This window comes from Ictidomys tridecemlineatus, chromosome 13 (genome assembly GCF_052094955.1).
Source record: "Ictidomys tridecemlineatus isolate mIctTri1 chromosome 13, mIctTri1.hap1, whole genome shotgun sequence".
NCBI classification, from domain to species: Eukaryota; Metazoa; Chordata; class Mammalia; order Rodentia; family Sciuridae; genus Ictidomys; species Ictidomys tridecemlineatus.
In genome coordinates this window covers 64,319,668-64,332,235 of record NC_135489.1, presented here as the reverse complement: position 1 = coordinate 64,332,235, position 12,568 = coordinate 64,319,668, and the positions used below count along the sequence as shown (strand labels likewise).

The window sequence follows — 12,568 nt, the reverse complement described above, 5'->3', positions numbered from 1 at the left end:
GAATGATCCACGGAGGCCAACTGACCAGGAGCCATGGGGATTAGGGGAGGCAGTACAGGTATGGGACAGTGATTCTAAAGGACATATCTGCAACTGAGAGTCACACACCAATACCTTTCAGTGCATTTGAATAGATTGAAGATTGTAGATTAAAATTTTAAGAGTGGCTTTACTATGCTGCTAACTTACACTAGTTTAGATTGCTGAATTTCTAAAAAAAAAAAGAAAGAAAGAAAGACAAATCTCAGTATTTACTAATGAAAATAAAGTACTTGCTAAAAAAAAAAAAAAAAAAAAAAAAAAAAAAAAAAAAAAAAAAAACCTTTATTGAGGAGCATCAAAGGGTTCAGTAAGAGACTGTGGGAGTCCCTAGAAGGAGGGAGAAACATCTACTTAAGAGCAGAAGGTTATGATGCAAGCAGCGCTTCCTCGAGATAATCTGCATTATTGAGGATGAAGATAGTCTATTAGATAACCTGGGGGAAATGGATGAGAGACCAGCCGGAAAACTCTTGTAATAACTTGAGTAATTACTTCGAATCCGATGTACGGGAGTGGTGGGGCTGGGAGTGACAGGTGCACCTACTGAGACAATCTGAAGGGAGGGATCCAGCGTGACAGGCGGATTGAGGGGTAGATTTTGAAGAGTGGGGAGGCGGATTGGTCCTCCAGAAAGAACTATTAACCCTCACCCACCCTAAAACCCCACTCTCCTCTAATTATCAAAACTGGCATCTGTTATTAGCAAAGTTTCTTTGATTAAAAAAAAAAATCATGTCACTAGTCCTGCAAGCTGAGCATCCATCCCTTGAAAGGGCGCCCTGCAGCGCGGTCCCAGGCAGGGGTCCTCCTTACCTCATGGGTCTGTGAGCCGCCCAGAGCCCCAGAGCCGCAGCAAAGAGCCAGCTGCTGCTCACAGCGCTCTGCCAGGGCCACCGCTGCCCGCAGCTGCCCGGCGCTGGCTGCGTAGGCGAAGGTCACCGAGCGTGCGTGCCCCCGGGGGCCGCCTCCGATGGTCACCTGGTCTGGGCCACCGTGCCGCACCACCGTCCACGCGGCGTCTGCGGAGCAGAAAGAGGCAAAGAGGAGGCGTCACCGCGGGGCAGGAGTCAGAGGCTGCGAAACACCTTTTATTTCAGTTAATTCCTTCCCGCGTTGTTATTGGTGTACTGTAGCTGAACTTGGTGGGGTTTGTCCTTACCCATTTGTGCCTGCACCAATATACCTAAATAATTAGGCCAATGCCACTCTTCAGCGCTTCCCCTCGGTCCCCTCCTTCCCTCCTCAGGTCCCTTTCCTCTGCTTTTCATGAGATCCCCACCTCCACTTTCTTTTCCTCTCTAGCTCTCACATATGAGAGAAAGTCTACAATCCTTGACCTTCTGAGTTTGGCTAATTTCACTTAACATAATCGTCTCTAGTTCCATCCGTTTTCCTGCAAATGACATAATTTCATTCTTCTTTATGGTCGAATAAAACTCCATTGTGTATATATACCTCATTTTCCGTCGCCATTCATCAGTTGACTGACACCCAGGCTGGTTCCACAGTTTAGCTACTGAGAACTGTGCAGCTATCAACATGGGTGGGCATGTGTCACTGCAGGATATTGACTTTAATTCTTCACGATGAATACCCACACGCGGTCTAGCTGGGCATATGGTGGTTCCATGCCTAGTCTTTGAGGAAATTCCATACTGATTTCCATAGTGGTTGTACTAATTTACAGTCCCACCAACGGTGTACAAGTGTTCCTTCTCCTCCCCATCCTCTCCAGCATTTATTATTGCTTGTGTTCTTGATGGCTGCCATTCTCACTGCTGTGAGATGAAATCTCAGTGTAATTTTGGAGGAAAACACAAATAAAAAACTACACTGAGATTTCATCTTAATTAAGTTTTTAATCAAAATTTGAATCACTGCGAGTTTGCACTGAACTTTTTGCCTTGGATTTGTTTAGCAACGCATTAGCCAGAATTCAGCCTCAAAGAGAAGAATATATTGGGAAAACTGATGATTAAATTTCTGTGACTTGTCTAATAATATAATGTAAAAATCACTTTTTACATCAACACAAAAATGAGGCTAAACTGGGCATGTCCATGTATCTTTTTTGCTCAGTATTTTCCTCATCTGTGTGTTTATTTTCCTTATTATCAAATAAATTTATAAAAGATGCATTTGGGGATGATGGGACCTACAGATTAATGGAATTCCACAGGAAGCAACTTTGTTCAAAGCCTATCAACTTATAGTAAGCAAGCCCTGAAGAATGACATGCCTTGGGCGTCCCATAGAGCATCCAGGCAGTAATCCTGGCCATCTGTCCATCTGATGATAATTTCTGATTTATTTCTGTTGTGTTGATCAGTTGAATTTGTTTTCTTTTACTTTTGTCTTTTTTTTTTGTGTGGTACTGGGGGTTGAACCCAGAGGCACTGTACTACTGAACTAAACCTCCAGCCCTTTTATGTATTTTTACTTTGAGAAAGGGCTTTGCTCAGTTGTGCAGGCTGGCCTCCAACTTGCAATCCTCCTGCCTCAGCCTCCCAATTCTCTGGGATTACAAGCTATGTGCCACCACACCCAACCAATAGATTGTTTTGATAAAATAACAAAAACAAAAACAAAAACAAAAAACCCCACAAAAGAGCAAACTTCCAAGGGAAGAACTTTAGGTTCTTAATGAAAGTTCCCAAGGGAACTCATGCTTGATGGTGTAAAGTATCGCCTAGCTGAATGGATAGCTATGGGTCAGTGGACAAGGAGCTGCTTTGAAGTCACTCCAGTTCAACTACATCAATGCTGCCTGGTCCTTTAGCTTCTAAAAAAAAAGACATATTTAGTATAAGGGACACTTTACATAGGAGTTTTCCAAACTGTAGGGATGGGGAAAATTCATATGGATATACATTTTTAAGAATTCAAAGTCAAAGCAATGTAGAACGTGAGTTTTTTGTTGTTTTTTTGGGGGGGTTTTTTTTAGTCCAGGAATTGACCAAAGGGATGCTTAACCACTGAGCCATATCCCAACCCTTTTTATGTTTTATTTTAAGACAAGGTCTCTCTTGAGTCGCTTAGGGCCTCCATAAGTCACTGAGGCTGGCTTTGAACTTGCGATCCTCCTGCCTCAGCCTCCCCAGTCACTAGGTTTAAAGGTATGTGACACCATGCCCAGCTGTATTAGGTTTTCTATTGAGAAATCACCCTCCCATCCTGTCACATCTCAGGATTTTTAATGACTTGGTTTCCAAATGTGTGTAAGAGAAGTTTAACTGTCTTACTGCTGCTCACCATATCAAAATAACAAACCATATTCCTACCATATCAAAATAACAAACAGAGAGACAAGGAAGCCGGCAGTGTGGCTGGAACAACCCTTTGGCCATGGTTCCTATGGAGAGCACAGTGTCCACGAAAGGACAGACAGAACCTGTGAACTGAAGGAGGGAACACAGGCTTGAATTCAATGACCATGGCCTGCTATCCTCAGAGAGGGGCCGCCTAGGCCTCCTGCAGCAATCTCAGTTCCAAGGCTCTTTCCTTTCACAAGGTTCTCAGCATGAATTTCTTTTCATTTTAGAATCTTTAAACTCCTGACCATCCTGTGTGCATGACTCCTACTCTGCATTCACCTTCAGGTTTCTCCTGTCGACTGGATCAAATCCACAGACACCTGACACTCAGGTGGGCCTTGAAGATAATCAGTCACGTGCCATCTTGGGTCCTGAGTTGTGGTTTGATGGTCCTGGGTAACTCACTTTAATAGATTTGCAGTCATGCATGATCACATGTAATAATAGAAAAACAGGTTTGAGATCTATCTGGAAAACGGCTGTCCCAGAGAGCATCAGGAGACTTACTCACCTGTAAACCTCTTCTTCCTTGTGGGATTTCTGTTGAGAAGTCGGATATGATTCTTATCTTTGCTCCTGTGGAGGTGAGGTGGGTTTTTGTTGTTGTTATTGTTTTGTTTTGTTTTCTGACTTCTGTCAAGTTTTTTCTTTACCTTTGATGGCTCACAGTTTGAATGTCCGTGCCTAGGCATGGTTTTACATTGGCAGTGGTGGTAGCATGTTCTGTTTTAGTGTTCTTTAAACTTCCTGGATCTGTGACGGATGTTTTGACAAGAATTCATGAAAAATCCTAGTTATTATTGCTTCAAAATTGGCTTCTGTTCCTTTCTTTATTTCTTCTCCTGATATTCCGTTTACATGGAAGTTACACCTTTTATAATTATATCACAATTCTCATGATATTCTGGGTTTAGTTTTTTCAGTCTTTTTTTAAAAAAAAATCTCTTGGCTTTTCAGTTTTGGAAATTTCTATTTTGATATCCCCAAACATAGAGATTTCTTTCCTCTGCTATATCCAGTCTCCGAATGAACTCATCTGAGGCATGTTTTCATTTTTGTTCCAATAGTTGGATTTCTGGCATCCTTTTTCCTTCTTTTTGAGAATTCTCTTCTCTCGGATGCACGGCTCCTCTGCTCTTGCATGCTGTCTGCTTGGTCTCTTAGACCATTAATCTGTTAGTCCCAGTGGTTTTCAGTTCCTCGTCTGCTCATTCTAACATCCCTGCCATACTGGAGTCTGTTTCTATGGCTTCCTCTTTCTCTTTTGAATTGTTTTTTGCTGTTTGTTTTATTTTTGTTTTTCCTTGACATTTTTTCCTGATAGCCAGGGGTGATGCATTGGTGCAAGTCATGCTGCCACCAGACCTTTAGTGAATCAAGTGAGATGCAGCCAGTGGGAGGGCCTGTGTGATGCCATCATGAGCCTGGGCCTCTGCACTGTGGCCTCAGCTCCCTCCCCAGCACCCTCAGGCATGTCTCTTTTCCTAAGTAGGCTAAGCTCTGAAATAGATCCCAATAGTTTAGGCTCTGAAAACATTCTTTCTCAAGGGCAGGTCAAGGAGAATAGAATGCTCTGGTGAGTGTTTCCAGGTGATTCTTTCTCCACTTATCCTTCTGGAAGCATGAGGAGATTTTCCTCCAATATCACTGTAAGACACAGGTCAAGCTCCTCACAGCATAAGGATCCTTCTCTGACTGCAGATCTCAATTCCCAGACTTGTCTCCACAGGGACTCCAGCAATTTGTCAATCACTTTTTAGGTTTTCCCATGCAGGCTCTGGGAAGGGGTGATTCTCTGTGTCTGCCTGCTTCTCTCTCCAATAGGGAGGACAGCAGTCTGCTCTGTGACTTCACATCTTTGCTAGATCTAGGAAGAGTCATTGATTTTTCATTTTGTCCAGTTTTTGACTTAGTAAGATAGAGCGGTGACTTCCAAACTCCTTAGCAAGACAGATGGAAGCCACTGGTTCCTGAAAGCTATCACTCTACATGCATTTTTCAAGCTAGTGGAACAATATTTGACAACAGCACCTTTTTTAATTGCTTTTGCTTAATCTGCTCTAAGCAATGCAACCTCCAGAGAGAAGATGACTTTTTCTAGGGGAGTTTAGTGATTCCTCTGTCATTAACTAGATTTTGTCATTAGATGCTTCCCTTACCAACTTCACCAAGCCTCCTTCTTCTCATCTTCAAACAATGACAAGATCCTTGCAAGGGTGACCTTGGTTAAGTCCTTTGCTTTTTGCCAAGACCACATTACTGCAAGAACCCATTGTGAAGAAGCTGAACCACAGCAAAGGATCCCAGGAAAGCTGCATGACTGATGATCTGGGTGCAGGACCCTTCTCACGTTAGTATGATTGTTTGAACCAGGGAGTTTGGGAGATGGTGAGTTTCTGTTGGTGGGACTTCTGTATTTTATATCTTCAGTGCTTTGCTGATCACGTGGTTCTAAATTTTTGGAATATTCACATTTTAAACATTCTTTGGTAATCTTCACTAAAGCATTTTTAATTTCTATGTACTTTCATTTATTTGTTTCCTTCTTTTCTAGGTGTTTGCTGGTCCATTTGGTCACTGTCCAGTTTGACGGGACTTCCCAACCTTTTCTCTGCACACAAAATGAGAACTATTTATTTCACATTTCTTCTTTCCAGAGAGCTCACTGAAATTTGCTAGGGCAGATTTCTGTAAAAATTTAATTACCTAAGCGGCATTTTACAGCAACCTTCAACAATCAAGCTGTGTTCATTTGTAATAATATCTAAACCAGGAGTGGTTTTATAATATTAACACAAATCAAATTTCTTTTATTATAAAAATTACATGCTATTGAAGATATAGATACACACACATACATACATATCTTATTAGTACTTTTAAAGACCTCTTTTTTTGTTCTAAGTTTTTAAAATATGTAAATCACAGAATCAAAGCTTTATATGTCAAAATGGTGCATATGAAAAATATGTAATTGTGACAAGTGTTGCAGTCATAGCAGAACATTAAGTTTCACCTATAACCCAACCAAGGTAAGTCAGAAATACAAGGAAGTTTTATTGACAATAAAATTAGCCAATATATCAAGTTGCGTGTTTCAACAATGCTGCCAACCAGCAAATCTCTCCCTGGTCTATCCTGATCATGGGCATAAACAGTTGATATCCAGGTCTGAAGGTTATTGACGTACCTGTCATGTTGCAGTACACAAGAAACGGTCCCAGGGGGCCACTGCCATCAGCATCAATATAGTAAAGCCCAGAAGGACTCCCTCCCTCGGTGCTTGTGGGCCTCGCAGGACTGCTAATACAGCACTGTAGGAGAACATCACCCATCAGAAGCAGAAGGGATCCCTCAATTGGTTTAATTAGTGTCCAAAGGTTTCCATTTCTGAATTACAGACACAAGATACATATTACCTTACATCATTTTTATTAGTTTGTATGACATTATATTTGATTAGGTAGAAGACAGAAAGGTGACATATTATAAATTAAATTTACTTTCACTAACAAAGGAGAAGGACGTTAGCAAGTCAAGATGGATTTAAGTGTTGAACATCATTAGATGCTAAATAAATATTTGGCATATAGTTCTATTTGAAGAAAAAGGAAAGAGTGTACTGGTGACTAAAATGAAGATTTTCATGGGAATGTGAGGTCACTGGGCAATGTCTAGGGATTGTAGTTTCAATACGTAAATGTTCTCTTGCTTTTGAGCAAGGAAGATGAAGATTCTGAAGCCTAGTGTCAAAGATTTGAAGGGGCATTTTAGAGAAATCTGTGAATCTGAATCCTATCTGCTGTGGATTCATGATTCTATTCAAATTCTCTTCCTTACAGAATAGCTTAACCTCCGCCAGCAACCTAATACCTTCCAACAAGTCATGCCACTTCCAACCCCCTCGTGGTTTAAAGCTATAAATTCTCTGCCATTTAGTAAAACCTCAGGATACATTTTTCAAGATTGCTTAAATGTGTGTTTTCCTGCACTGCAATTCTAATTAGCTCCCAATCTGCGTTATTTTCTTTGTTCTTGATGAGGTTGACTTATTCTGGGTCCACAGCAAAGCCCAAGGAAGGGGGTGAGAGTTATTCTCTCTCATTTTGCAAAACAGGAGGAAAAAAACTTTGCAAGAGGACATCTTAAATCTAAGCAACCTTAAGGTAAATATAACCAGCTGTCAAATGAGAATGGCCCCACGGTAGACGGTCCAAATCAACAGAGTTATTTAACAAACTTCTTAGATGAAAACACAAATAGGATAGATTGCTTTTCTGTCATTCTTTCCCACTTGTATATTTATTTAAATGCACAAATTTATAAATGCCTGCTCAGATTCATTCCTATTAATGACAATGATTAGACCTACATAGTGAACAAATTAGGAGAATTCTTGTTTTATGTGAACTTCTTGACTTAAATGACAATGTGTACACATATAATTATATGAGTGTCCCAAACAAAAATGACCTGTTTTAACTCTAAGTAGTCTTGTCTCATGGTCCTTTACTGTGGGCTTGGTGAAATTTCACCTTTGCTTGGTGTACCTGTTTGGAAGCCACAATTATGGAGAACCACAATTAACAACCATATCATTACATCAGAGTGAAATCTGAATAGCTCCTCTTCAAATTTCTGATATTTTCCCTCAGATTTGCTCTGAGTTACATTTGCAGCAGAGATGGCTGTGGGCTGTCTGCTCCCCTGAGAAGCTCTTGTCTAGATCCTCAAGCTGGGAGCACAGGATTCTCCCTAAGCCTCATTTGCATGCAATTACAGTTGTAAGAGACCTTAAAGATCTGCCAGTTTTTAGCTGATATCTAATTGCCTCTTCTATAATTTTCATCCCGTTATTTTTTATACTTAATTTTATTACATTTAATAATAAATATTGAAAGCCAGGCAACTGAGAATTTTTCTACTTTTTTTTGATTAAAAGGATTCTCAATTGAAACTACAGCCCCACTCAAGGAAAGGAATGAGTTGTGACATCATGCATTCCTGATTTAATCTAGCTTAATTTTACTCTTTACTTTTATTCTACCATACCTAATTCATCATATTTACCAGCTTTTTTTGTGTAACCGACTTAGTAATCCATATTTCTGTACACTGTCTCAACACCCTTGTATTAAATAAGCTTGGGGTTGGGGTTGGGGGCCAGGCTCAGTGGTAGAGTGCTTGCCAGCATGCATGAGGCTCTGGGTTTGATTCCCAACATGGTGAGGGATAACTAATTAATGATAAAATAAAGTGAGGTGGTTTAAATATAATCTAGAAATTGACTATTATTGAATACTTATTAATTGATAATATTAATAATTAATTAACAATTAATTAATAAAGACTTATTTGAATATGTGATCACAGAGATGCAGGCACACATAAACAATGAATGAAAAGGAAATGAAGTGACAAAGACACAGAAATGAGGACAATGAGGTGGAAGGCTTACGGGAATGACAGGTCTCATCAGTGTAACCTGTGCCATCGCAGTTGCAGGAGAAGGTGTCCCAGGACTGGGCACATGCACCCCCAAGTTCACAGAAGCTGGGCAGGCATCTGTAAGGAAACAGATACGGCTGTATTCTCCTTGGTTAGTCTGCATAAAATGAAAACCCTCTTTACTAAAAATAGATTAATGCAAAAGTACAACATACCCAAGAAAATGCAGTGTTACTAGTGATTTGTCATCAAGATTTTCTGGTCATCATGATACATTTATTTAAATACATTTACTGGCCTATAACTGATCATATGTATCTTTGACAACTTTCAACACGTCATATTTTTTTTTCTGTTGTGACAAAATACTAACTTAATGTGTGGCTGGGAAAATCAATTACAAATATAAAATTTGCCACGCACTATACTTCATTGTGGACATTTTTCAAAGAAGAGAAGACAGAGAAGGAGGAGAGAGAGAGACAGGAGCACCTTCCATCATAATGCAACATAGCTCCAGGAATCATGGAGAACATTTAACTTAGGTCCACGTGTTGCCCTTTAGATTTAGAATGGGTGATCAATTAATGGTAGATTTAACAATGTTAAGATCTATCATAGATTCAATGCAATATCTATAAAATTGTCAATGGCTTTAAATTTTTACATTGTAAAAACGGTTAAATCTATTGTTTTCCAAGGTTTACATTCAAATGGGTAAATTCAGTTAAATAGGCATGCATAGAGAAAATTCAAAATCTACTAAAAAAAACCCAGACAAGCTCAAGAATATTTATAAAAGTAATTTTTATATAATTTTATAAAAAGATAAAAGCAGAGAGGACAATTGTCTAACAATAGTCAAATTGAAGAGCAGAGGTAATAAATAAGATAGGTATATTCATGTAATGGGATAGGTACATTCTTTTGAAAAATATTAAATATTATCTAAATATTTTTGTAATGATCTTGGTAAAAATAAATACTATTATGACATAAATAAAAGTAACAAGCATGTATTACATTAGCACATATATATTTATAGAAATGTGCTCTTGAATGCCTGAGCATTATTCTAACTCACAGGCAGAATGTTAAACTGTAAGTGGTGATACAATATTCACTGTTTGACAAATAATCTCCTGTAGTTACTTTTATTTGATATCATAAAGAGTTTGGATGGCATTTTCCCTCCTACCTGTCAGAGCTTCATAAACACTTACTTTTAAAGTGATAGTTCTTGGCTTTATTGACTATTTGCAAAATAATTTGCCCCTTAGGGTTGTTATAAAATCTATCACATGAAGCAACATCCTAAAGCAACTTTGATCAGATGTGCACTCCTCAGAATGGGAGGGAAGAGAACAACCAGAGCTTCACAGGTGGACAGTGTCCTGCACTCTCACTGAAGGTGCTCACAGGAGGGTCCACGTTGGAACTATGGGATGCATGATGTGTGGGCTTGCTGTCAATTTTAAGGATGAATTTTCCTTTCATATTGCATTCTCTCCATCAAAACAACTCCAGGAAGAAAGTGGCAAGATGTGAAGCTGTCCTGATGCCATCAGCAGCCGGATCACTGATAGGCAAGTACCTCTTACTATTGGCAATTTGAATGACATGAGGACCTTCCATGTGAACATCCCAAAGATGAAGATTTATCACACCTTCCTTAGCCTCCCTTCTCTGAGCTCCCTCTCCAAGGCTGTGATGTTTTCTCGCTGCACTCAAAGAGCCGGCAGATATTCTGCTTAGGAAAGGCTGCCATGTTCCTTGATTTAGTAAAACACTTCCCTTTTTATTCCTTGGCAACAAAGGAAAGTTGCAATCACTGGTAAAGTTAAACTATTAGTCACTTTGGACAAAACATGCTTTTCATTTATCAGATGAAAGAAATACCTAAGATATTCTAGAGAAGCCAAGTCTCTGGGAAACATATGTACCATGCAATAAAACAGGAAAAAATAAATAAGTAATCATGATCATTTATCATGTGACTGTCCTATGGAGCAGCATGATGAAGGGAAGCTCCATAAAGGGTGGCCTGTTTAAAATTCTCCCCACACATGACCCTTTAATGAAGCTTATCTGGTAGACATGCATTTCAGTTCATAATTCCCAATCTCTTTTCATCATCCCCATTAAAAACAAAGTAAGCCAGCATGGTGACTGTAGTTAATAATGCTGTATTATTTACTGGGAAGTTGATGAGAACAGATTTTAAGTGTCCTTAGTCCTCTTCCCACACACAAGTGGTAACTGTGAGTGGTGGGATGGATGTGTTAATTAATCTGACAGTGGTAATCTGTACATGATGTATATTTATATTATCTGTACCTTACACACACACGTGTGTGTGTGTGTGTGTGTGTGTGTGTGTGTAATTTTTGCTAAATATTTTTTTAAAAGAATTTAAAAGTCAAGGGGCTCCTGGCAGAGTGGCAGCAGCAGGGTACTGAGGCGTGCATCTGACTTCCCTAGGCCAGCTGCACAGTAGTGTGCTGGGGCCCAGAAGGAAGCAGTATCTCTAGCTTTGCAGGTGGATCATCCAATGCTCCATCTTCACATGGTGTCTCTCTGGATGTTCTCCCTCTATGTTTCTCTGTGTTCTCATTTTCCTTTTTTTATTTTGGCTCTAGGGATGGAACCCAGGGCCAATTAACCACTGAACTATGTCCCCAGCCCTTTTTATCTTTTATTTTATTTTAGGTTGCTTAGGGCCTCATTAAATCTCTGAGGCTGGCCTCAAACATGCAATCCTCCTGCCTCAACCTCCCAAATTGCTGGACTATAGATGTGCACCACCCTGCCTGGCTATCCCCCCTGCTTTTTATAAATAAGGACACCTATCATATTAGATTGGAGGTCATTTTAATGACCTCATTTGTTTAAATTTAAGTTTTTAAAAATCAACTGTACTTTTTGTTGTTATATAAATTTGTTCATGTCTATGAACTTCAATATGACATTTCAATTCATGTATACACTGGGTAATGAATGATCAACTCAGGATAAATAGCATGTCCATCAGCATAAATTTTTATCATTTCTTCTGGGTGAGTACATTTAAAATCTCCTCTCTATTTTGAGATATGCAATGCACTCATTGACTATGCTCATCCTTGCCCCCAGGCTCCAGTAACCATTATTCTACTCTCAACTTCTATGAGATCTGCTGTTTTAGATTCACAAGAAAGTGAGATCATGCAGTATTTGTCTTTCTGTGCCTTGCTTATTTAACATAATGTGCTCCAGGTTCATCCATGCCATAGGAAATACCAGATTTCACGATTTTTTACACCTGAGCATTATTCCATTGTGTTTATATACCATTTAAAAAAAATCATTTATCTGCGGATGGACAACTGGGTGGATTCCAGATCCTGGCTGTTGGGAACAGTGTGTGACACCCTTGTGAGTGCAGGTGTCTCTGACACACAGATGGCATTTCCTTTGGCTATAAGCCTAGGAGCTGGGTCATAGGTAGCTCCGGTTCTAGTCTCTTGAGGAAGGGCCACACTGTCTTCCCTACTAGCTGTGCTAGTTTACATTCCCACCAACAGAGCATGACTTGCTCCACCCTCACCAGGGAAGACCTATTTCCAGATACTGTCATAGTCTGAGCTCCCTGTGAATCTGAGGGAGGGACAAGCCAACCCATCTCATCACCTCTGAAGAAAATTAAGATTTTACCTGTGCACATGCCCACTTGGGTTGTGGTTACTGCTTATCTATTTTAAACGGTTATTGACACTTCCTATATG

At 39.8% G+C, this 12,568-nt stretch overlaps 1 pseudogene; it reads right to left on the bottom strand.

Moving 5' to 3' along the window:
* LOC144369659 (contactin-associated protein-like 3) overlaps positions 1 to 12,568 on the bottom strand; it is a 141,840-nt pseudogene that overhangs the window by 51,908 nt on the left and 77,364 nt on the right.